At 38.0% G+C, this 26,508-nt stretch overlaps 1 pseudogene; it reads right to left on the minus strand.

Moving 5' to 3' along the window:
• Positions 1-10,571: 10,571 nt before the first annotated feature.
• LOC147618348 (laccase-4-like) lies at positions 10,572-14,854 on the minus strand (annotated as a pseudogene).
• Between the last annotated feature and the right edge of the window lie 11,654 nt (positions 14,855-26,508).

Below are 26,508 nucleotides of genomic sequence, written 5' to 3' on the forward strand. Positions count from 1 at the left end.
CTAGGCGACCCAGAGCCCGAGCACCGTATGGTCAGCACCCTCTAGGATCCTTCGCAGGTAACCTAGCGCTTCACGCATAGGCCGCTTCCTTGGCCCCTCATCCACCGTACCGGAAGCTCACCATTTTAATCGCACCGAGGCTGGTCAAGACCTCGGCCGACCTTGCTACGCGAGACGTCCTTCATTGACTCCCCGTCAGCAGTTGCAACTTTACCATCACGACTTTAATCACAAGATGGTCAAAATGCTCCCCCCAGCATTCTTGACATAAAACAATCATTTACAAACAGCATTTACAAACAGTATTTACAAACAGTTTACAACACAATTTCTATTTTAACTTTCATTTTTCCACATTATCCTTCATCAATCTACATTACTTATTCCATATTCCATTTATATGTATACTCATCCCATCACATCATTTCTATCTCATCACTTCAGATTCCCTCACATCGCATATCATATATTCACATCCATACATCCACATCTATAAGCGTACATTCACATCTACATGCATACATCTACATCTCTATGCATACATCCACATCCACATTCACATTCACCTCCATACATCTACATCTACATGCATACATCCACATCTCCATTCACATCTACATCTATACATCTACATCTACATGCATCCATCCACCTCCACATCCACATCTACATCTATACATCTACATCTACATGCATACATCCACCTCCATATCCACATCCGTATCTATACATCTATATCTACATGTATACATCCACATCCACATCTATACATCTACATCTACATTCATACATCCACATCTCCATTCGCATCTACATCTATACATCTACATCTACATGCATCCATCCACCTCTATATCCACATCTACATCTATACATCTACATCTACATGCAAACATCCACATCCCCATGCATGATAAAACTCTTTTAATTAATCTAGGATGATAGTTCCTAGAATATGGTAGAAAGTCCTCTTTTTATGCTTTGAATGAATTTATTTTATGCGTAATTTCTATAAAAATTTTGCCATAGCTCCGCTACTATGACTGATAAATCTCAATTTTTTTTCTAAGGGATAAAGCTCATTATTAAAGAAATAATTAGAATGGTCTCTAATTGGATCATCAATCCATAATGGTCTCTAATTGGATCATTAAGAAAACAATTAGAATGGTCTCTAATTGGATCATCAATCCATATGGTCTCTAATTGGATCATTAAGAAAACAATTAGAATGGTCTCTAATTGGATCATCAATTCATAATGGTCTCTAATTGGATCATTAAGAAAACAATTAGAATGGTCTCTAATTGGATCATCAATCCATAATGGTCTCTAATTGGATCATTAAGAAAACAATTAGAATGGTCTCTAATTGGATCATCAATCCATAATGGTCTCTAATTGGATCATTAAGAAAACAATTAGAATGGTCTCTAATTGGGTCATCAATCCATAATGGATTGAATCATTAAGAAAACAATTAGAATGGTCTCTAATTGGGTCATCAATCCATAATGGATTGAATCATCAATGTGCATAAACTAAAAGCATAGTAAAAAGCCATTAATTTGGCCTCAAGAATAGCTTAATCTTGGATTAAGGAAAAGCTTTATGAAAAGCTTCATTTGGATTGAGAATGGGTCATGAGTATGACCATTTCTTGAGTGAGAGAGAGAAATTATAAAAACCATTAGAATTTAAATATAAGTGGAAATTAACTTCTATAGCATTTATTAAATTATGTACCTCTTCACTACTATTCACCAATTAACTTCATTAGCATTTAAAAAAAACCATACCAATTAAACTTCTCAAGCTTGAGAGGGGTTGAGAAGAGAGAATCATTGAGAAATCATAGAAAAGATCGAAATTCAATATACTTATCTTATGATTTGCTTGATTCTTTATTCACGGTAGAGGCCCCCAACCAATCAATTGGTTTAGTATGTTGATGGAGCCACCAATGGAGATTGAAGAAAGAGAGAGGTATCAAAAAACTAGTGAATTATTAAAGAATTCACAGTTCTTGGCTTAGGTAGAGTAGAGTAACAAAGCATAAGACTCTATCTAATTTGGCTTAGGTGGAGTAGAGTAACAAAGCATAAGAGACTATATATTTTGGCTTAGGTGGAGTAGAGTAACAAAGCATAAGAGACTATCTATTTTGGCTTAGGAGGAGTAGAGTAACAAGGCATAAGACACTATCTATTTTGGCTTAGGAGGAGTAGAGTAACAAGGCATAAGACACTATATATTTTTCAACAAGGGAAGGCTTCTATTTATAGGAAAATTTGAGCTCCTAACCAAACAAACTGATTCTAGAATTTTCCAAGTCAGTTTGGTTGAATTTGGACTAGATTTGGACCTAGTTTGGTTACTTTTTGATTCGGTTTGGTTCCATTTTGATTTGGTTTGGTTCAAGAGAGATGAGAGATAAAAATATCACATTATTTTTTAGTTTAAAACTCATTCAAGTATGTGAATTATGCACCTCCTTTAAAGAATTCCCCTTCCTTACATATGTGTCAAAATTTTATTGCTCATAGTTTTTTACTAATAAACCTTGTACATTTTCAACTCTTCATCTTATGTGAAATATGCACCTCCTTTAAAGAACTCCTCTTCCTTACATATGTGTCATAGTTTTTTTACTTATAAACCTTGTACATTTTCAACTCTTCATCTTATGTGAAATATGCACCTCCTTTAAAGAACTCCCCTTCCTTACATATGTGTTTATTTACTAATAAACCTTGTACATTTTCAACTCTTCATCTTATGTGAAATATGCACCTCCTTTAAAGAACTCCCCTTCCTTACATATGTGTTTATTTACTAATAAACCTTGTACATTTTCAACTCTTCATCTTATGTGAGCATTTACTCATTCTTGGATACCCAAAATATCTCATATTTTTAATATTGCTCATAGTTTTTTACTAATAAACCTTGTACATTTTCAACTCTTCATCTTATGTGAGCATTTAATCATTTTTGGGTATCTTCTTTTACAAATTGGATTTATCTCCTCCCTACACATGGATTGATGCTATTGGCCCATAGGAACCTTAATTGGACCATAATCTAAAAATTTCTGAAAATCTAGACCCTTAGACTAAGGTTCTTTATACTTATTTCCAATTAATTCCAATTGCACATTGGAAAATTCTTTTTGAATTTCTGTTTCAGGGGAACTTATTTTAATAAGATGAGTTATTTTTCTATCCAAAAATATTCATAATCTGAATATTCTCTCTCTAGCATATTTTTCTCTCTCTAGGCTAAAACAGTTAGAACAAGGCCTTTATATTTCTGAAGAGGGATTGATTACAGGGGAAGATACTAGACATGAAAAAGGGGGGTTGGGGGAGGAATCTTACATTCTTGGTTGCAAAAAAAATGCTTGTGTGCCAAAACCAAGTGAGGGTACGAAGTGAAGGCATCACTCTTCAATATGCGCATGCTGCCACGCATATGCTCATGCATCAAAACATAGTGGAAGGGCGGAAAAAAAATGCAACAGCTTGCTACAAAGAATATTGTAGTTATGAGAGGAGAGGCAATATAGCCATGTGCCATGGAGTCCATCGGTATATCCCTTTTCTCAACATGCTTAATAAACATGATGTAAATGTTATTGAAAAGTAGATGTCCCTTTGCAAGGTAATGTTGGATTTGGGATAGTCTTCAAGTGTTTAGCATTTTGGATAGTCTTTTGGCGGTGGTGGGATTTTCTGGTCTCCTTCTTTAACAATCCACACAATTTGCATCCCCCATGATGTATGCATCTCAAAGTGGCAGTGCATAAGCCAAACTCCTATCATGTGTAAAACTCAATTATCGTAAGTTCACTACTTACAAGAAAAATCTTTTTAAATAGACTTCACAATGGTACCCATCTCAGAGATATATCGGCTAGAAACTAGATGGAAAGTGGATGCGTCCCCTAGTTGAAAAGCACCTGTGATAAAGAATATAAAATGTCAAAATGTTTCTCTAGAGCAGATGAAATATTGTGACCCTATGAAGAAGAATAGATTGCATGTATGCATGTACTTGTAATGTATACATATACATCACAAGTATACATGTAACACATGCATGTATGCTTGTACCTGTAATGTATATAATACTCAAGACATGGAAACAACAATTTGCATGCATGCAAGGTGCAATGAAAGGTGTCTATATACACTACAAGTATGCGTGTAGGTGTGTGTATACACGTACATGTATGCATGTACTTGTAATGTATATTCGCAAGATTACAAGGAATCAACGATTGCATGCATGCAAGGTTAATGTATGCAATGGAAGGTATCAATACACATTACAAGTATACATGTAGGTGCAATATACACATACATGTACTTGTTATAATGCATATACTCAAGACATGGAATCAACAATTGCATGCATGCATGCATGCAAGGTTAACGCATGCATGCATGCAAGGTTAACGCATGCAATGAAAGGTATTTGTGTATATACGTGTTTTATATAGCTGATTGAGTTTACCTAGATTATCGGTGAAGAAGCGAAGAGCAACTCATTCTCCTGGTGGGATGGCTATTGTGTTCATGGCAGGAGGGTCAATGAGGTTGAAGTGGTCTGGTTCTAATGATGCATTGTAGTTGCCTAGGCCCATGCCCACCACATAGAAGTTATAGCCATGCAAATGGAAGGGGTGGTGTGGGGTGGAAAAAAGAACACGGGAACAGGCCTCTATAGCTTCCCACTCCACCAACCTTGGAATCACTAGCACAAAATGGGGGCACCATAGTCAAACACCCAGCAAACACATACACTTCCACTGTGTGCATGACGAGGTAATCGAAGGCTGGCACAAAGTGCGTTGTGAGAGTGTAAACCCATGGACTACACCACCAAACACGTCAATCACACCTTCTCCTGCAAATCAACACACACAGGATACCAACACACAACCATAGCTAGATACATCACCAGTATCATTCATCCTTGAATTCCTAGTCAACACTTCCATACAAGCTTCTTCCGACACACAAGCTTTTCCTCACACAACCATCTCACATACATGACACCTTCACATCAACACAAAAGATGTATACTCACAAGGTTGTCCCCCATTCATCTTGGCTAATCCATCTCTCACCTCTTCTCAGAAACATCATTGCCTCAGCCTTCGAGCTGCCCTGAGATACGAGGAGGCAGTAACCCGACAAAACCACATGCACACACTCTCTCTCTGCTCCAGCCAACCTGCAGAGCTAACAAAAGAAACACACCACTCTATGCAGAGGCGGCTACCCAACCAAGAGAAAACTTTGCTCTTATCTCTGCGGCAGTAAAGGCAACAAGACACCCTCTCTCTCTGCTACCAGCTCTGCGCAGCTAACAAAAGAAACCTCCATGCCACCAGCCACCAAAAAGAGGAGAGAAAATGCTGCCAGTTGAAAAGTTGTCTTCTCCTGTGCTGCCTTCCATGGGAGAGAGAACAGTCTTGCTCTTCCTAGAGCCCGCTCCTCCCTCGACTCATCACGATGTCGAGCCCTTGAACTGCTCAAAGACGCCAGAAGCAGCACCACCAACAAACACACTGTAGTTCGCTCCCTCTCACTCTTCCTGCTACCAGCTTCTCCCGACGGCAAAAAATAGAGAAACACCTAGAAAACTCCCTGCATATGAGAGGCGTCCCTCTACAACGAAAAACTCTCTGTCTCTCCGTCTCCACCGTCCACTGAGAACTAGCGGCTCTCCAAAACAAAAAGAACCCTTCTCTCTGTCTCGCCACCAGCAGCTGCAAAAAACAAAAAAAAACCTGCTCGCTGGCAGCTATACTCCCTCTTCCTTGCTACCAGCCACCGCCGGCTACAAAGAAAAACCAAAGCAACACACTTCTACCCAAAAACTCCCTCTCTCTGTAGGTGGCAACCACCACAACAAGAAAACAAACTCCTTGGTGGAATCGGGCAAGTCCCATATCGGCGCTCTGCATTTGGAAATCACGTGCCCACCATGATTCTGCTACATTTTCTTTTGTTGATGTTTTCACTTTCACAACCTTTTTAAATAAAATTACATGGTATTTATTGAGGCCCTTATGTATTAAGGCCTTTAAGCTCCATGCACTACCAACTGTCATCACGTGCTTGTTAAAAATGGAGCGCCATAGACTGCATCCAGAATCAGCCCACGATCGACCAGCCATCATCACATTTGGGGTTTCCATATGCTTCCACATGGAGACATCACCAAGAGCTCGTAAAAAAACATAAAACCAGCCACTCTCTACACCTGCTAGGACATTCAGGGCAAAGCTTTTTTGCATGCGATGCATCCCATATGTACACAAGCCCAAAACATCTTTACAAAATTTTGCCTAATAGGTGGCTCTTAAAAAATAGGGTTTGTGTGTTTTGGAGCACCGCACGTTGGATTCAAAGTCCACTACTTTAACTTTGGTCCCAAATATTGCAAACTTGTCCTCTAGAGAGGGGCCCGTGTAGTTGTAATTGTGGGGTAGGTGCCCATTATACTTATTTGAGTGTTTGTACGTAATCCACCAAGTAGACATTAGGAACTCAATGGAGTCTCTTTGGGCCCTTTAATTTGCCATGAGGTTATGGAAACGTTTAACTTTTTGACAAATAGGAGCCCGCCATGTAAGCAAAAACCGTGGGTTTGTAAGAGAGGTGTAAGAGTGGTCAAAGGGTGCACTTTTTTCCCAAAAAAGGGGAGGGGGGCAATTTTACAATTTTCGAACCTCCATAACTTCTACATACAAGCTCCAATTTGAGCGGAGATTACAGATCCGTGATCTACGCATCAAGAGCTTTCCATAGATATGTTACATGATATGGTTTTATCCGCTAGATTTTAAATTCCATTTTCCCTCCAAAATTCAAATTCGAATAAAGTAGCCGTTTTGAAGCTTCAAATTAGAAAATGTTTATTCTTAAGAGAAAAGGTTTGACTCCCTTAAACTACCAAATAAAAGGGCCCAAGAAGACTCCATTGAGTTTCTAATGTATAGCCCACAATATATCCGAGAGAATGGAAATGATGTAATGGATGGGAAATGTTTTGGGTCACATTCCATTGTTGTTTCACAGTGTGAATACTGCAACAGGAAAGAACCCAATCTGATAATGGGTAGGGATCGTAAGCCTCTACAGGGTACAACTGAGAGACCAATGGTTACTGCGCAAGGTATGAAACTATGATAAGATTTTTTTGTGCTCAAGGAAAATGCTCAAAGGATGTCCCTATCCTAAATCTCCAGTAGATAATAAAATTAAGATGAATGATTGAAACCTTAGGAAAGATTACCATTGCGTGGTCGATTAGATATGCACAGATGCACAATTGAAAATAGAAAGTGCATGGGCAACAAGGGAAAGTCCGTGCTGACGGTTTTGGAAGGAAGGAGACGGGCTGTGATATTTTTATGGAAGGAATGGAGGCGGCGATGAGAAAAAATTGAGAATTGGGGGAAGATTTTGGTGACTATCTCCGTGTGGATCTTTGATGAGAGATGAGAAAGTGCAAAGAGTGACTGCAGTAGTGGAGAGTGTCTCCTGTAGGTTGGTTTGTTTTGTTGAAGGTTGCAGGGTGGAGTATCTACAGTTGTTGAAGCTTTGCAGACAATAAGAAAAAGCAGTAAGAAGGATTGTTTGGATCAGAGTAAAGGGTGAGCTAGAGAACATAGAGTTGGATAGGTGTGTCCCCTAGGCTCTCTGAGAGAAGCTTCTTTGTTAGAGACTTGACCCATTTTGATTTCTTCTTGACTGGAGCTATTTGAAGGTGAAGCTTTGAAGTGATGTTCTTGGGGTCTTCCTGAGGGATATCCTTGAGTTTATTGGGTGTTTCCTTCTTATGTTTATGCTAGGTCTCAGGAATGTTGAAACAATGACGTATTTTCTATATCTGAAGCAGACAGAGTTTGGTTTGTGATGTCCTTTATTTTGATGTCTCTGTTATGAAGAAGATGTTGTTTTCTTTAGGTTTGTGGTGGAGATAAAGCTTTTGAGTGTGTGAGTTTGAAGATTGGGGATCTCGTTCTGGGTCAGTGCTACTGACTCAGTGTGTTAGTTGAGTAGAGAAGATTTTGAGTCTGCTGGGTGTCAGCTAAGCATCAAAATATCAACAGAAGGTGTAGGAACCTTGCTTTGGTTTGTCTGAGTTAAAGGGAAGTGATCCTGAGTTACATCTGATAGTTAGAATTCTGTCAAAGGTCAGGTGTTAGCAGTCAGAAGGCTTTGTGGTCTGAATCGTGTTTTTGTGGTAGCTAGAGCTAGGTTGGAGTCAACTGAGTGCCCGCCACATGGTAGGATTCATGTTTGGTTTGCGTGTCTAGAGGGTATAGAAGTTCTAGATGATGTAGACTAGAGAAAGCCTCCAGCTAAGTCATTTTAGTTGGTTGGTCAGGTATAGTCAGATCTAAAGCAACTATGTGTCAGTTGTAGCCAGAAGGGTGTCTATAATGTGATATCTCTTCAAGTTTAGAGCTACCAGAGGGCCTGTGTGTGTCAAAGGACATTTGGAGATGTTTCTAAGTCACTTGGTCTGTGTCAGATTGCACTTGTGTTATATATATAAAAGAGAATGATAGGGTGAATAAGTACATGAATGATAGGATCGATTACCATATAGATTACTTGTAGTATATATAAAAAAGAGAATGATGCGTGATCAATATTTTTTATTTTGAGATTGTTTTCAATAAAAAATGTGTATGTGTAAGATAAACCCCTTCGTTATGATACCTAATAATAAAAAAGAAGTTCCTTAATGGCATAAGACTTTGAAGTCTTACCAATGTCATTTGTGAGGCTAACTAACTTTATGTAAAAGTAGTAAACTAGTTTAATCATTATATTATTTGGAGATTGGTGAAGAACCATAAACTTTTGTGTTTATGAAAAAGATTTACAAAAAAGGTGTTTTGGTTTAAATATATATGCACTCTACTTTTCATTAAAATTTATACAAACGTGACTTGGAGTTAAATGCAATCTTTAAATAAATAAAACTCGTGTATCACAAAGAATGTAATTATGAGGAAAGACGAATGAGCCATGTGCCATCGTCAATGGATCTCCCTCTTTACAATAATCTAAACATACTTTTACAAATACTCTATACTTGCAAAGAATGTAGTTATGAGGAAAGGCATACTTTTACAAATACTCTATACTTGCAAAGAATGTAGTTATGAGGAAAGGCATATGGCCATGTGCTTTATTTATGCTAAATGGGGTGGTTTGACCTTTTTGTTGAACAAATTAATTGACCACCCTGTGTTGGAAAAAATTATCATATTCTAGGCTTTTCTAAATAATTCAAGTTGATGTGAATGAGTACTAAGGCTTTAAAGAGTATGTATGCATGTGATTGGCAACAAACTATGAATGAGTTCTAAGGCTTTAAAGAGCATGTATGCATGTGACTGGCAACAAACTGTGAATGAGTACTAAGGCTTTAAAGAGTACGTATGCATGTGATTGGCAACAAACTTTGAATTCTACTAATGTGTAATCGACAACATTTGGTGCGTGAATAACTTGGAGCCTCAAATAAACAAACTAAGAAGGTACATGAAAATAAATATGCATTAATAAATTTATAAAAGGCAAGGAAGGTATTACTATTACCTAAATGAGTGATATAAATAAAATAATAATCTATAATTATTAGTAAATTTTACTTAAAAATATAGATTTACAATAGTTAAGTTAACATTTTTTCAATAGATCATGTATTATTAAAATATTAACAATATTCAACACATTGTAAGTTTTTAAATAAGTTAGAATAACTAATAGGGTGGATTAGCAAATATAATGCTTGTATTGGAATGATGTGTGATCATTTTTTTGGGATATTTTTTCAATAAACAAATTTTGCATGTAACAAAAACCCCTTTATTATGATACTTTTATGATAAAAAAGGTGCTGATCCTAATAGTTTCAAGTCTTGTCAATGTCATTTATGAGGCTAATTTTATACTAAAATATGTAAAAGAAGTGAACAAGTTTAGTTATTATAATAATTAGAGATGGTTGAAGAACCATGAAATTTTACGGTTTTAACAATTTAAAAGGGTTTATAACAAGGTGTTTTGGTTTGAAACTATACGCACTACTTTTCATTAAAATTTATATAAACATGACTTGGAATTATTAAACCTTCAAAAAATTTGGGTTATTCTACACTCGAAAAGATTGTAATTACGAGGAAAGACAAATGAACCATGTGGCATACTGAATGCAACTCCCTCTTGGACGATAATACGCTGCACTACTTCTCACTAAAATTTATACAAACATGACTTGGAATTATTAAACCTTTAAAAGATTTGGATTATTCTACACTTGAAAAGAGTGTAATTACGAGGAAAGACAAATGAGCCATGTGTCATACTGAATGTAGCTCCCTCTTATTACAATAATCCAAATAGATTTTGTAAAATACTCTATGCTTGTTACAAAGAATACTGTAGTTATGAGGAAAGGCAATATAGCCATGTGCCATGGAGTCCATCGGTATATCCCTTTTCTCAACATGCTTAGTAAACATGATGTAAATATTATTGAAAAGTAGATGTCCATTTGCAAGGTAATGTTATTGAAAAGTAGATGTCCATTTGCAAGGTAATGTTGGATTTGGGATAGTCTTCAAGTGTTTAGCATTTTGGATAGTCTTTTGGTGGTGGTGGGAGTTTTCGGTCTCCTTCTTTGACAATCCACACCATTTGCATCCCCCATGATGTATGCATCTCAAAGTGGCAGTGCATAAGCCAAACTCCTATCATGTGTAAAACTCAATTATCGTAAGTTCACTATTTACAAGAAAAACCTTTATAAATGCACTTCACAATGGTACCCATCTCAGAGATGTATCGGCTAGAAACTAGATGGAAAGTGGATGTGTCCCCTAGTTAAAAAGCACCCGTGATAAAGAATATGAAATGTCAAAATGTTTCTCTAGCAGATGAAATATTGTGACCCTATAAAGAAGAATCGACTGCATGTATGCATGTACTTGTAATGTATACATATACATCACAAGTATACATGTAACACATACATGTATGCTTGTACCTGTGATGTATATAATACTCAAGACATGGAATCAACAATTTGCATGCAGGCAAGGTTGATGTATGCAACAATGAAAGGTATCTATATACACTACAAGTATGCGTGTAGGTGTGTGTATACACGTACATGTATGCATGTACTTGTACTATATATACTCAAGAGTACAAGGAATCAACGATTGCATGCAAGGTTAATGTATGCAATGGAAGGTATTTATACACATTACAAGTATACATGTAGGTGCAATATACACATACATGTATGCATGTACTTGTTATAATGCATATACTCAATCTTACATGGAATCAACAATTGCATCATCATGCAGGGTTAACACATGCAATGAAAGGTATCTGTGTATATACGTGTTTTATATAGCTGAGTGAGTTTACCTGGATTATCGGTGAAGAAGCGGAGAGCAACCCATCCTCCTGGTGGGACGGCTATTGTGTTCATGGCAGGAGGGTCAACGAGGTTGAAGTGGTCTGGGTCTGATGATGCATTGTAGTTGCCTAGGCCCATGCCCACCACATAGAAGTTATAGCCGTGCAAATGGAAGGGGTGGCTCTCAAAAAATAGGGTTTGTGTGTTTTGGAGCACCAATTGCACGTTGGATTCAAAGTCCACTACTTTAACTTTGGTCCCAAAGATTGCAAACTTGTCCTCTATAGAGGGGCCCGTGTAGTTATATTGGTATAGAGGCTCGCTGGGAAAATTGGTCTCGAAGGTGTCCGTTGCAGTGGAGGTGGACATTCCCGGCAAGTCAGCAGCATTCTTGCTTTCGTAATATGCCTGGTGCAGGTATGAAGAAGTCAAATGAAGCAAGCTTATACCGATTAGTTAATTGATGTTTGATTACACACATCAAAGATCAATGATGATGTGGTGATTAGTGAATATTGCAGGTATACTAATTAATTTCGTAGATCATGAGGCTTCAAACGATGATTAGCTGCTGTCGTAGAGGCGTTAAGTTGAATATGAGATCTCTTACTTGTAAGATGGAGATGTTGGGGGCGACAAATGTGATGTTGTTGATGGCCGTAGAGATTTTTTGTCCCTCCGGGCCGTAGCAGGTTTGTCCGGCCGGGCATTCTTCAAGCGAGTATCCCACGGTGAAAAGGAAGCTTTGGTTGACGGTCTGGGGCACTAGCGAGGGATACGCCTTGCTGTTTAAGCTTCTCAAGCTCCCCACATAATCAAGGGCATAATCAGAGCCATTAGCGACCGGAATGAAGGTGGGAAAAGTATAGAGGCGCTGATCGACAGCTTGACTACTGTTGTTGGGGGTCGTGGTGGTGGAATTAGCTGATCCTTCATAGATAAACAAGGCGGTTGTGGTGGTTTTGGGGTATGGGACCTTGTCTTCTCTAGCCGGTGAGTATGCGGATGCAGCCATGACATAGCTATCAATCGCCTGGTCTGCTGTTACTAGCACATCAGCTGTCTGTCCAGGCGCTAGCACTATCACATCTGTTGTATAAGGCTTACACAGTGTGCAGTCTGTCTCCACCACTGTCAACTTATGCTTTGCGACCTGAAAGAACATCTGAAAATTCATGGCTGCATTGATCACCCTCAGTAGATACGTCTCCCCCTGCTTCACCCTCACACTGGTTACATCTGGGGAAAACACCAACAATTCTAATCAAACTTTAATCATGCAAGCTGGTCACAAGTAGATTTGTTCAAAATAATTAATTCGTTTAAACTTTGATCTGCTTTCGGCCTCTGCACCTTGCTGTGAACAGTTGTAGAGCAAGCCAGGCTGCCCATTGATAGTGGTGGCATCAGACAAGTTGTAGCCTCCCCCATCTGCTAGAGCAAATTTCTCAACATCCAACACGTCCACGTTCCACCACTCTCCTGCAAGATCAAGTTGAAAGGTAAGCATTAATTTACTGTTCTCAACTAGGGGCGGGTGGCACGTACGTGTGCAGCTGCTGCTGCGGCCACATTACAAGAATATGTGCTATCTTATCTCTAGCTATATATAGTCTAGTACAGATTCACCTAAGCTCTAACCCTTGCGAGTGATCGAATTAGCTTACCATTGCACAAGGTAAGCCTCAATTAAGTGTTGCTGCTACGAAGGTGCAGCCGCATTATATATATATAGAGTCCAAAGCTTTTATCTCTAGTTAGTATGGTTGCCTTCAATATAGTTCTAATCCTATGGCTAGTGTGATGATTAGCTGAGCAGAGTGATTATGCACTATATATAGGCTATGATCGATGATTAGCGTATTAACATAATGTGATTATGCGATATACATGGCTAGTGTGATGATTAGCTTAACATTGTGATGATTATACTGTATGGCTAATAGTTACCTAGGATGATGGGGAAGTCCTTGGTGGGTTGCACATGGAAAGGGTACGGCTTGCCGTACTTGGGCAGGATGATGAAGGCGCCGTACACGGTTGCCCGGAGCCAGCTGAGATGGGCGTGCCAGAAGAGCGTCCCTTGCTCTCATACGACTCTGAAGCTGTGTGTGAAATGGGTGTTCGGGCGGACAGGGCACTGCGTGATGTAGGCGGGGCCGTCGGACCAAACTGTGTACATCTGCCTCACTCCATGCCTGCAGCGGTAATAGATAAATATTCAAGCTAGTGCAGGCGCATTACGAGATTAATACAATTTGCAAGGTCATTGATCTACTCATTACAACAGCAGCTGCTGAATAATTACAAGGTAATTTAAGAAATCATGAAGGCCCCAATTAAGGATGATTTAATATACCATAATTATTATAATAAGTATATCGTCTCGAAGTATCATAATAATAATTACCAGTGAATTGATATGTTTTCCACCACGTGATTAGACACTCTCACGTTAACTGTGTCCCCTTGCCGCACGTAGATAGTAGGCCCTGGGAAGAGCCCGTTCACTGCCACCAGCTGCTTGGTATGGCAAAGGCGAGTAACGTTGGTGTAATGCACCTGATCGATCATAAGCAAACACGATCATAATTATAATTGTATCCTGAATCGATATTCCTGGTCTTATGATTACTTACAGCGGCTAGATTATAAGCATTAATATTCCTATAACTGTACTACTCTTCGTTGATCAGTTTGATCGTTCTATCGTTAGTCCTCCTGGTCATAACTACGTCTGCAGCATGATCTAAGCACTGATAATCAAACTCCTATACGTAGAGTTTGTCGATCGTATTTGACTACTACTGATGATGATTAAGTTTGATCTTAACGATCATTAATCGCTCTAATTATAAGTGTTGACCATAATGACCGAAAGCCTAATTTGTGGCTTAATTGAGATAATTGCTACCTTGAAATCAAAATGGTGTGTCATGGTTCCGTCGTCATTGACGACGGAGCCTGCACAGGCTAGACGCACTAGTATAAGCGCCGATCCAAGGAGGAGCAACAAAGAATGAATCTGAAGAATGGAGAAGAATATAGTCATTAAATTTGGGCTGAAGAGAATAGCAAATTGTGGTGTGGTGTAGGATGCGATTAATAAGAGAAAGCCAAGCCAAGCCAATCTAAGCTGAAAAGAAGAAGTATGATTAAAGAATGTCGATCATGAGTGGATTAATATTGAACCCAGTACAAAGCCTTGATTTATATTGAACCTAGTACAAAGCCTCGATTTATATTGTGATCCGTGTAGCATGCATGGTTGACACGGTTAACCCCGTAAGACAAGGTCGTGGAACTCTGTTAATTAGACCAAGCACAAGCCCCGGTTTTCATTAACAAGATCATCTATCTTCACGCAGCCTGCGGTTTTTGCCATCGCTACTGGGTCCATGCCACACGGACCAGTATTATTAGTTTAATACCGCATTTAAGACAAGCGTGACCTTGGTTGCTTGAAATGTGACTAAACAATGCACAGTTGTTTACTTACTAGCTACTGGATGCCATTTCAAACCAGATAAGCTATATTATTCGTACATTATATAAATGTACGAATATTGCATTTCAAACCGAATGAGCCATATTCCTACATTTAATACATGTCTTAAGTTGCCCAAGGCCGAGAAGACCTTTGTGTCAAACCAACGGTCGCGAAGGCTCCCAACACTCTTTGTGGCACATATTCCACCATGCTTTCCTGATTCTAAAGGAGAGAGTGGAGGTGGTCTATCACAAGAAAGGCACTTGTGATAGACCACCTCCACTCTCTCCTTTAGTCCATTTCTCACCTCTCTACGCTCTTCCTCTGCTACATGCCACCTTCCATCTCTCTTTGTCATCTTCCACCACATCTAAATTCTAGTACAACCTTTTGTATCACATCCTAGGCTCTGTAGCACCCTTCATCTATCCCTTCTAGATCTGCAACACACATACACTGTCACAAAAGCTTGCATAATGGTTCCTATATTCACAATTAATGAACAATACTCATAATTTGAGAGCTTCTTGCTTAATCCTCCATGGTGGTACTCCCTTTGAGTGCATGTGTTACTCCATCATGAGTGCAAATCCTTTCTCTCCCTCCCTCCTTTCTTATAGTGTTTCCATCTAAGAGTGATGGATGTTCTCTATTTTGTATTGTCTCCTTTATGAGAGAAGCGGGTACCTGATAGGCTATGTGACCATATTAGTAAGTGTTAGTAGAGACATTAGATGGTGGCCAAGTGTGGCTAGCAAGTGTGGCTAGATGGTTAGGAGATGGCTTATGTAGACTTGGCATTGTGCCAAGTAGGATGCATGCTCATTCGTCTTTTGTGCCATCCCCTACTAAGGTTTCTCTATCAGCAATATGCTTAACATGGAGAATGTCTCCACTTCTTCTCTCTACATCAACACTTGGCATGACCAATAATAAGAAGAAGAAGTATGATTAAAGAATGTCCATCAATATGAGTGGATTATTGAACCTAGTACAAAGCCTCGATTTATATTGTGATCCGTGTAGCTAGCGCTTCAACTAATAATGTATCCTTGACATGGTTAGCCCCGTAAGACAAGGTCGTGGAACTGTTAATTAGACCAAGCACAAGACACGGATTTCATTAACAAGATCATCTATCTTCATACAGCCCCTGCGGTTCTGGCATGGGTCCATGCCACACGGACCATCACCAATATTATTAGTTTAATACCGCATTTAAGACAAGCGTGACCTTGGTTGCTTGAAATGTGACTAAACAATGCAAAGTTGTGTACTTACTAGCTACTGGGGGATGCCATTTCAAACCAGATAAGCTATATTATTCGTACATTGAATAAATGTACGAATATTACATTTCAAACCGAATGAGCCATATTCCTACATTTAATACATGTCTTAAGTTGCCCAAGGCATTCGCTCTAGAGAAGACCTCTGTGTTCTGTGTCACGTGCATTTAAGAGGTATTTTCAAAATCCTTTTATCTAAAAATTTAAATATTTAAAATGATCTTTTTTTTAATGCGAAATTGTAAATTTCTCTTAGAAACTATTAAAGAACCCTTTATGTAGGTATATTTGTATAATCCCAAAAATTAAAGTTTGTTAGCTAGAACTCTTCCTGATGAATGTATACTTACATATTTCTAAGTGAACCCCCAAGTTAAGTTTTCACTTTTGTTGATTCCCACTTGAAGGCAAAAAAAATGTTGTATAAACTACATGAATACGATTAAGGCCCTCTCCCTCTTTCATTATTCTCTTCTATAGTACTAACTTAGGTTGGTTAAGATGTGTGTGTGTGTGTGTGTGTGAGACAGAGAGAGAGAGAGAGAGAGAGAGAGAGAGAGAGAGAGAGAGAGAGATGAATGAGCTATAAACTCCCATATATCTTTTTCAACTTACCACCAACGGTGACAATGACGTGGTTCCCTTTTAATAAAGATTCCAAGCGGTAGACTAGAAGTTTCTCTACAGTTTTGAAGTAGTAGCATTGGTAATAATCGAGTTAACTATCTTAATCCTTCCCTTGTTTAGTGTTGAACTGGCTTTTACAGTAATACCATAGATAGGTAATCATTCTAAGTTCAAGTACTATAAACTTTATATTTCAATGTTTTATCATACTAAGCTCAAGTAGTATAAGTTTACATTACAAGGTTTCATCATTTGTATTTAGGATTGCACCAACTCTTTTTTACTATGTTAACTAGGGAGTACTATGCCATGGAGCCCGGATTTTAATTACTTCTCTACGTCTACGACCATGACAACATGCATTCTTTTGTTTATCACTTTTTAGCCTATTAAACTCTGGAGTACTATACCATCACCTAGATTTCAATCACTCCTCTGCTCTATGATTATGAAAACCTACAATTCTTCTCTTTATCATTTTGTGAGGCCTTCTTTTTTCAATTCTCATGTTTTTGGCCTTTCTCTCCTCTTTGCTTGATAGTTTGTAAATTTCACCCTTCAATTTTGTTACTTTCAATGACCTATTTTGTCTTGGAAAACAAAGTGTTGTTATAACTATATACATCTAGAGGTAGAAAATTGAAAGACCTCGTACATTTTGGACTGAGTTAACTTCTGTACCACTTGATAACAAGGATATTTATTGTTAAATAAATGGAAGGGAGTATTAGTTAGAGTACCCTAGTATAGATTTTGTAGATGAACCTTAGGTATATGACTTGAAAGAAAGGAGATTACTCACTCACCGAAGTATACATTGTTTAGGGTCAAGGGGAGTCTATATTTTGTAGATGAACCTTAGGTATATGCCTTGAAAGAAAGGACTATATTACTAATTCACCATAGTATACATGGTTTAGGCTCAAGAGGAGTCTACACCCTACCTCTCATATGGGAGAGGAACACCATAGCCATGAAAGCTTTAATTCTTGATTATGATTACTAAAGTGATTATTAACATTTGATTAGTATCCGTATACTTGGGTAATCTCTCGAGCCTATGGTAGAGATAGCTCATAGGCACTTTCTTACAAACCATCCCCACCCATAGGTTTTGCCTCGAAACATTTCATCTAATAGACAATGCACATAGGTATGAACCAAATAATCCAAAAATGAATGAATACGTGGGCTTATCCATTCCAAATTTGAGAGCATCTTCATACTTTGTATACTTGTAAATGGACTCCAATGGTTGTAAACTTCATCATTTGTCCTCAAAATAGCCCCAACTTGCTCTCCATGATCGTACATGAAGTCCACATTTTCATTAATGCAGATATCTTCATTCTCAAGTAGTATGACGCTCTCTAACAATGATTTATAAGAATTTCCAATAGGCTAAATCATTGTTGTCACCTTCGATTTAGCTTACGAAAATGCAGCCAAAATCTCCTCATGACCTTTCAAGACCGAGCCGAGTTGCCATGAGGCCTCTTCATTGCATAAACCCTTCCATATGCTTTTAATTGAGAGACATGGAACACATCATATAGTTGTGTAGTTGCTATTATAAGCAAATTCACCAAAGGCTGCTGGTCAATCATCCTATGCATGTTGGTGTCATGTGACAATAGTGTATCAATATGCCTCCACCCACTCCACTAATAAATTTTTAGCTGATGAGCGATGCTAGGAGTCAACTTGGTCCACATGGGCTCCAATAGTGTCCACCAAAATGAACCCATAAATTTGGTCCACATGGGCTCCAATAGTGTCCACCAAAATGAACCATAAATTTGGCATCTCTAATACTCATAATTTGTTGAGGCATTCCATGTATTTTGAACATATACGATTCTGAAAAGTTCCCTTTTAATAAAGTTTCCAAGTGGTAGACTAGAAGTTTCTCTAGAGTTTTGAAGTAGTAGCACTGGTAATAATCGAATTAACTATCTTAATCCTTCCTTTGTTTAGTGTGGAACTGGATTTTTTAGTAATACCATAGATAGGTAATCATTCTAAGTTCAAGTACTATAAACTTTATATTTCAATGTTTCATCGTACTAAGTTCAAGTAGTATAAGTTTACATTACATTGTTTTATCATTTGTATCTAGGATTGCACCAACTCTTTTTGACTATGTTAATTGTGGACCCTTTTTTGCACAATAGATCCAACAAACTCAGTAGCACAAAATACATTCCCCAAAATGTTGATGCCACAAGCTCTTGCACTAGCTACTCTAGAGTAGTTCGTATCATTGTCTCACTAACTTGTCTAGAGTTCTTCATGTCATTGTCTCTCTAGCTACTCCAGAGTAGTTTGTGTGATTGCCGCTAGCTACTCTTATTGAAAAGGATGAGATCCAAGTAGCCTTTATTCCTATACATGTGAAGGGTGCTATGGAACTACATGAAGATCAAGAGATGGGAGCAGTCCGCACTAACACTAATGAGAAGTTTCAGTCAGCATCAAAAGAACCTATGCAATTCCTCTCTGATGAGCTTGGAAAATGTGAATCCTACTTTGATGCTCCTTGTTCCATAAGGAGAAGAAAACAATGACCAACCCAACAAAGAAGCAAATGTTGAGAAAGATCTAGGTCAAGTTCTAGATGTTTAGATTTTCTTGTCTCCTACTTTACATAATTTAGTTTATTATGACTCTAATACTTTACATACTTTAGTTTACTAATCTAGAAACCTTCATAAAGTTTTATCTCATCTTTGTGTGTAGGGAAAACTTTCATTTCATATTATTTATAGTGGCTTTGCTATTTGGGTCCACAAATAGACTCAAAAAAAAATTGAGGGTTTTTCAAAAATTATGGAGCTTATGCTATTATCTATTTTAGTCTTTTTTTATTACTTTCCAATAAATAATGTGCATATTTATGTATAGTGGTAAAATTTGTTCCAAGAAAGTCAATTAAAAAAGTCTCTTTTGTACATGAAATTTATAAAATGAAATTTTAATTAAAAAAGATTGATATCTCTTTAAGTTTTTTGGACTCCTTCTATGCCATTTGAAAGTTAAGTTGTTTCCTATGTCAAACAATTCTAGTTTATAAATCTATGGAGGTCACACATGTTCTTAATCTTGAAAAAAGTGTCGAAATTCATGGAGTTTTTAAATGTACACATGAAATTCTATATGTGATTTCAAAAAAAGTCTGTTTTCAAGCTATTTTTAAGCTTTCATGCATTTTGGGAGAGAATATTTTTAGGTAATCCTCATGAATAGTGTTTAATAATTAAGCTTTCAAGCTTTCTTGGCTATAGTGTTCCTCTCCCACATGAGAGATAGGGTGTAGAATTCTCTTGAGACTAGACCACGTATACTTTGTGAATTAGTAATATCTTGAGAATTCTCTTGAGACTAAACCATGTATACTTTTGGTGAATGAGTAATCTCCTTTCTTTATACCTGAGGTTCATCTACAAATTGTAGAGGATATTCTAAATACTACTTCCTTCTATTTCTTTGCCATTTCTTTGATAGTAAATATCTTTCTTATTAACGAGCGGTACACAAGTTTGCTCAGTCCAAAATGTAATAACAAGGTCTTTCAATCAGGTATTTCACTGACGTAAACGAGAACATGTGAACATGTTAATAACATATGCTAATAACACAAAAAATCTTATGATTACATGTTATATTCACAAAGCTTTCACAAGGGCCTAAAAAAATTATCTTTGTCGGGCATAAAAAATCTTCTTAGGTGGCCATTGACCTACTATTATGTGAAGATGGTAACATGAGAACATGTGAATAGCTTATTCCCATGTGTAGCCAAGCTTTTAAGGGGTTCCCAAATGACAAGTGACCTGTTATTTTGTGAACGGTAACATGAGAACATGTGAATAACTTGTTTACATGTGTTATTATCACAAAAAATCTTGTGATCACGTGAATATTAAATCCCTGCTTTCAATTCTCTACCTTTGGATGTATATAGTTATAACAACACTTTGCTTGTACCTACAAGACAAGCCACATCATTGAATGTGACACAATTGAAAAAAGAAGGGTGAGACCAACAATCTTCCAAGCAAAGAGAAGAGAGGGTAAAAACATGAGAATTGGAAAAATAAATCCTCAAAAAATGATAGACACAATTATAGGTTGTCATGGTCATAGCATAGGAGTAATTGAAATCTAGGTGGCCACATGGCATAGTACTCCATAGTTAACATGCTAAAAAATGGTCATAACAGAGGAGTAATTGAAATCTAGGTCGCCACATGGCATAGTACTCCACATTTAACATGCTAAAAAATGATAAATAGAAGGATATAGGTTGGCATGGTCATAGCAGAGGAGTAATTAAAATCCAGGCCACATGGCATATTACTCCGTAGTTAACATGGTAAAAAAGGATTGGTGCATTCCTAAAGAAAAATGATGAAACAATGTACTATTTAAACTTATACTACTTGAGCTTATAATGATGAAACATTGAAATATAAACTTTTAAACTACTTGAACTTACAATGATTACCTATGTATTTAATTACAAAAGGGACCTATCTAGTAGATGAGTTTTTTGTAGACGACCTCTTGAACCCCCTGTCCTCCCTATTCCCATTGTCCCCATTGTTACAGAATCCACCTCTATTCCAAACACCATAGTTAAGAACCCTCCCATACCTAACCCTATCATTCCCCCTTAGCCCAAACCTATCGAGTTGGTGGTTCATTCTAATACGGTGGTTCCCCCACATCAAGGCTTAGAAATAATTTCCATTCATAGGAGCCACAGGTGAGGAACCACCTAGAGCAACATGAACTGCACTGCGCCCCAGTCCCAACAGGTGCAGCCCCAACGCATAGGACATCTTTCAAGGCCTAGCTCCTATTCAGAACCTGGGAAACATTGAGGAGACAAGGCAGGAAGAACTGCCAGCATCAGCTTGAGCTATAGGTCAAAGAGTAAAGATGAAAGCATGCAAACACAAAGTGCCCAAAGAATGTCCGAGGAAGATCATGAAGCTCAAAGAGCAAGGGAGAGGGCAAGGCAAGAATGCAAGTGTTTAAAAGCAGCAAGATGATAAGAGGAGAAAGAAGGGGCCCACTGGGGGGAGTAGTGGCGTAAGCAGGAAGAAGAAGCTCACCAAATGGAGGAAGAGAAGAAGCAGGAGGAGAATAAGGATGCTAGGGAATCCCCACCACCAAATAAGAATGAAGTATCAAAATGATCATGCCCCATGAGCCAATCAGCCCCCTTGCAAGTATGTGGGGGCTAACATATGGAAGGTTGGGATGACCTTGAAGAGAAAGAATGATGGCAAGGTTAACTGTGCAAAAGTCAAAAGAATGTTGAGGGTATTTTTTCACAAAGAAGAAGAGTTGGCGAGCTTAGAGATGCTGCAATGAGGACTAATGAATCCCCATCCAATGTTGAGACGCAAGTTTGCTCAAGCAATGAGGAGCAAAAAACTTTAGTTTATTCTTTTTATTAGCATTAGTGCTAATCACATGAGAGGACTTAAGGGTGCATGTATTGTATTCTTCTTCTAAAACGTGTTCATGTGGTTGTTGGTGGTGGCGCTTGGTCTTTACTATCGCTACTCGACCCATAGATGGGCCTCCCTCATTCACTACTACTGCGAGTGATGGCCTCTATGTGTGTGTGTGTGTGTGTGTATGTGTGTGTGTGTGTCTGTGTCTGTGTGTGCACGTGTGTGAGTGAGAGTGAGAGTGAGAGTGAGAGAGAGAGTAGACAATCCCCCTCCTCTTTTGGTGTGATCAACAGACAGGGCTCATTCTTTGGCCTATGGATTTCGTCCAAACAAAGAAAAAAGGAAAAAAGAAATTGTGCCATTGGAAAGGCCATTAACTAGTGGGAGGTATCAAATAATATCGTTAATGATTAATGTTGGGATCTTAAATGAGGAATCACCAAATGAGGGTACATGTTGCCTTTTCAATCTTGGGCATTTATTAAACAAATAAAGAATCGATTCTAATTTAGCACTAGTCCAATGCTCACATAACCCGGCTTGTAATGTAATTTTCTCAACTAAAATCTAGAAATCCCGATTAGAATTTGACGTTGTATTTAATTTTAAGGGATGAAATTTTTACATTTTAGCTATAAATCCTAACATTTTTATGATTTCTAGTGATTTTGAAGTCTAAATCTTGATTAAGACTGAGCATTACCTTTAATTTTAAGGGCTGATTTTTTTTTGAGCACTGCTATGGCATGGATGTGGAGGTGATGACGATCATGAGGCATTCAATTATTTAAAGCTTTTTCCAAAGGCCTAGGTAATTGGGTTGTCAGACATTTACACGTATGAAATGTTAAACAATTTCTTTCATTTTAAAGTATAAAGTTTTCATCAAACTAATGTGACTCCACGGGTTTGTGAGGGGATGTGATGAGAATATATTTTAAGTCCTCTGAAAGAATATTATTTCTTTTTTCCCTCTTGAGTAATTTGGGGACGCCTAGGTTACTCTTGCGTCATGCCGGCTAGGTTAATATCGTGGGTGACACCACTAATAAATATTAATACGTGCGGTATATGACGTACGTTTGAGGCCGTCTATGATTATTTTAGTTAGGTTTGTATTGGCAGGGTGATCCCTGGAAGTACTTACGCCTGGTAGTCATCATGAGTTGGTTATGATTTATGCCTGTTTAATATTTGTGGGATTAATTTAATAATTAATTGGGCTTATATTTTCAGGTGATGAAGACTATGGGAATTGAAGAGTTTACTTTGGAAGAAATGTCTTAGTTCATCACATTTCATTTTTGGCAAGCATAGTAGCTTGCAACCTTAGCAAATGATTTTTCCATTTTGAACTTTAGGAAAGATACATTTATTTATGTGGAATTTATTAAAGCCTATGGCTTTACCCTAGTCCCAATATTTGACACTCTATTTTTGTAAAAGAAGAGTGCCGTGCTCTCTAAAAAAGCACATCTTGTATATTTTGGGGGCTATGGCCTAATTTTGGTGAAAAAGAAAGCTAATAAAGAAATACTCTTGTGTGGGGAGAGGCCACGCACAAGAGGGGGGAAGATTGCACCCAATATGGTCTATTGAGCTAAGTATTTTAATTTTGTTAAGTGTTTAAATTTCAATTGATTTGATTTAGTTGAAGCTTGCAAAGCAATGGTTTTTATGGTTGAATCAATTCTTGTGAATTCTCTACTCTTCCACAATCTATCCTAGAATAAGATTTCGGTTGCAGTGGTATCAGAGCTTGGGCTAGGAGATTTGTGGAGAAGGTAGGAAAGGGCTTCAACTTCTCAAAAATCAAGAAAGTGCAAGAAATTATCCAGTGGACAGAAGGGTGTTTTGTAGGTCTTTATCCAAAGGACAAAGATTCAAAACTAGATCTACTCTCAAATCCACTCACCACCCTGCAAAACCATCCCTCTCTATCAAAAAGTGGTTTTTCCAAATACTCAGTGAAATCAAAATCTGACTGCATGGATGAAATCCTCATAGCCAAAAATCTCACAGTATTCTCTCAGAAATCAGAAAGCTCCAAGCAGTAGCAAATCTATAATGGACGGAGCACATTAATCAGTGTAAAAGCTATCAAAAATTTCTCAAAAAGAAACCCAAAAAGGAGGCGCACGACGGCAGCCTACCAGCGCAAAACGGCGAGTGGAGGTGCTTGGAAAAATTCCATAAGCTTAATTATCATAAGCTTAATCACTTTTTTAATCAAGTCTTACTTTTCCCAATTCCCATACAAGTCACATCACTTTTTTTTTGGAGCCTTTACTTCTCCTATTTTCAAATTTGAAGAGAAATACAAAAGGTTTCCAAATCTGAAATTTTTGGGTGCAGAAAAGTGATTTACAGGTTTTTAAAGGCTTAAAAATTGCCTAGAAAAGGCCAGAAAATTCCGAAATCATTTCTAAAAAATTCTAAAAAATTTCAAAAAATATCACAGAGATTGGGCAAGGTTTACAGGACTGTTTCAGTAGGTTACAAAGTGCATAAAAATTATTTTATCAACAATTCGACTAGCCCAAGACTCTTGAATCAGGCGAAATCATTCGGGATTTGTTTGAAGCGACGAGAATTCAATTCAGCCATTGAACACCGTCTTTGTTCAGCTTCAACCAAGATCAAATTGCGAGAGAAAAATAAGATAAGTACTTACATTTGCTTTATTTATTTACAACAAATAAAGTAAAATTTTATTTATCTATATCATTTGCACCAGCACTATGGCAGATTTGCCTATCTCACCATCAATTCAAGAGAAACTCCTTTCTTTACAACATCAAATTGTAGAAGAAAGAGAGAAGCGTATTGAATTGGAAAGACAGCTCACGAGTCGTAGACGCAAACGTGACTCTTCGCTATCTTTTGATGACGAAGATGACACTATTCAAAGGGCTGTAAATGCTACATTGCAAGCACAAAGGTCACAAAAAGAATCCAAGATTAGTCGGAAAGCTTTCATATTTCAAAATTATAATGGAAAGAAGGATGCTAGGGTCATTCTAGCTTGGCTTAGTCAACTAGACTATTTTTCTGGAGAAAAATTTTCAGAGAGTGATAAGATTAAATGTGCAGTCAATCATTTGGTAGACAGTGCAGCTTTATGGTGGAGTGTAGTAAAGCAAGGTCGTGACAAGCCAGATTCTTGGAAAAGATTTCAACGGCGGCTGGTTAAAAAGCACTTTTTACCCTCACAATTCAAGTCCAAAGCTAGGCACCAATGGGACACTTTGCGTCAATTGGAAAAGGAAACTATGTCACAGTATGTAGAAAAGTTCTGGAATACTTTATTACAGGTGCAGGTTGTGGATAGAGTCAGCGAGAAGGACCAAAAAAGGAAATTCATATCGGGCCTTAGATCTACCATTAGGGCCGACCTCATTCACTATCTTCTGCAATATCTTTGGCAACTAATTCAGAACGTAAAAATGGTTTTCCTAAAGAGATTAAAGCACATGAGGGTACTTCTTCTAAACCATTTACTAAATCTTTTTATGCTTCAAAGAAGATGTATAAACCAGGTTATGACAAAGGCAAGGACGAGGCTAAAGGCAACATGAGTACCAATAAGAAAGTCAATGGTGGAAAATCGAAGGCACCTCCTCCACCATGGAAGATTAAGCAAGAATCTCTCAAATTATGATTATCATTCATTAATTATGATTATAGGAACCATTGTACAAGGTTCTATGATAGTGTATGGGTGTTGCATTTCTAGAAGGGATAGATGAAAGGTGCTACAAAGCCTAGGATGTGATACAAAAGGTTAAACTAGAATTTAGGTGTGGTGGAAGATGAGAAAGAGATGTGGAAGATGGTAGGTAGCAGAGGAAGAGCTTAGAGAGGTGAGAAATGGAGTAAAGGAGAGAATGGAGGTTGTCTATCACAAGAAAGGCACCTATGAGAAAGGGACAAGCTGAAGAGAATAGAGGCGTGCTATTGTGAGATGATCATATGAAAAATAGAGGAGCTTGAGAGAAGATAAGTCATGTTGTGAGAAAAGCAAATGTGAGTACGGGAGGATCTGGATAGTGGAGCTTAGGAGAGGTGGAGTGGAGCTTGCGAGGCTGAGGGGGGAGGGAGAGAAGGAGAGGTAGGGAGGGAAGTTGTGGAGGAGGTATGAGGGAAGATAGAGGGAGATACTAAA

The sequence above is a fragment of the Cibotium barometz genome, chromosome 35 (genome assembly GCF_041138505.1).
Source record: "Cibotium barometz isolate CiBa-2024 chromosome 35, ASM4113850v1, whole genome shotgun sequence".
Lineage (NCBI taxonomy): Eukaryota > Viridiplantae > Streptophyta > Polypodiopsida > Cyatheales > Cibotiaceae > Cibotium > Cibotium barometz.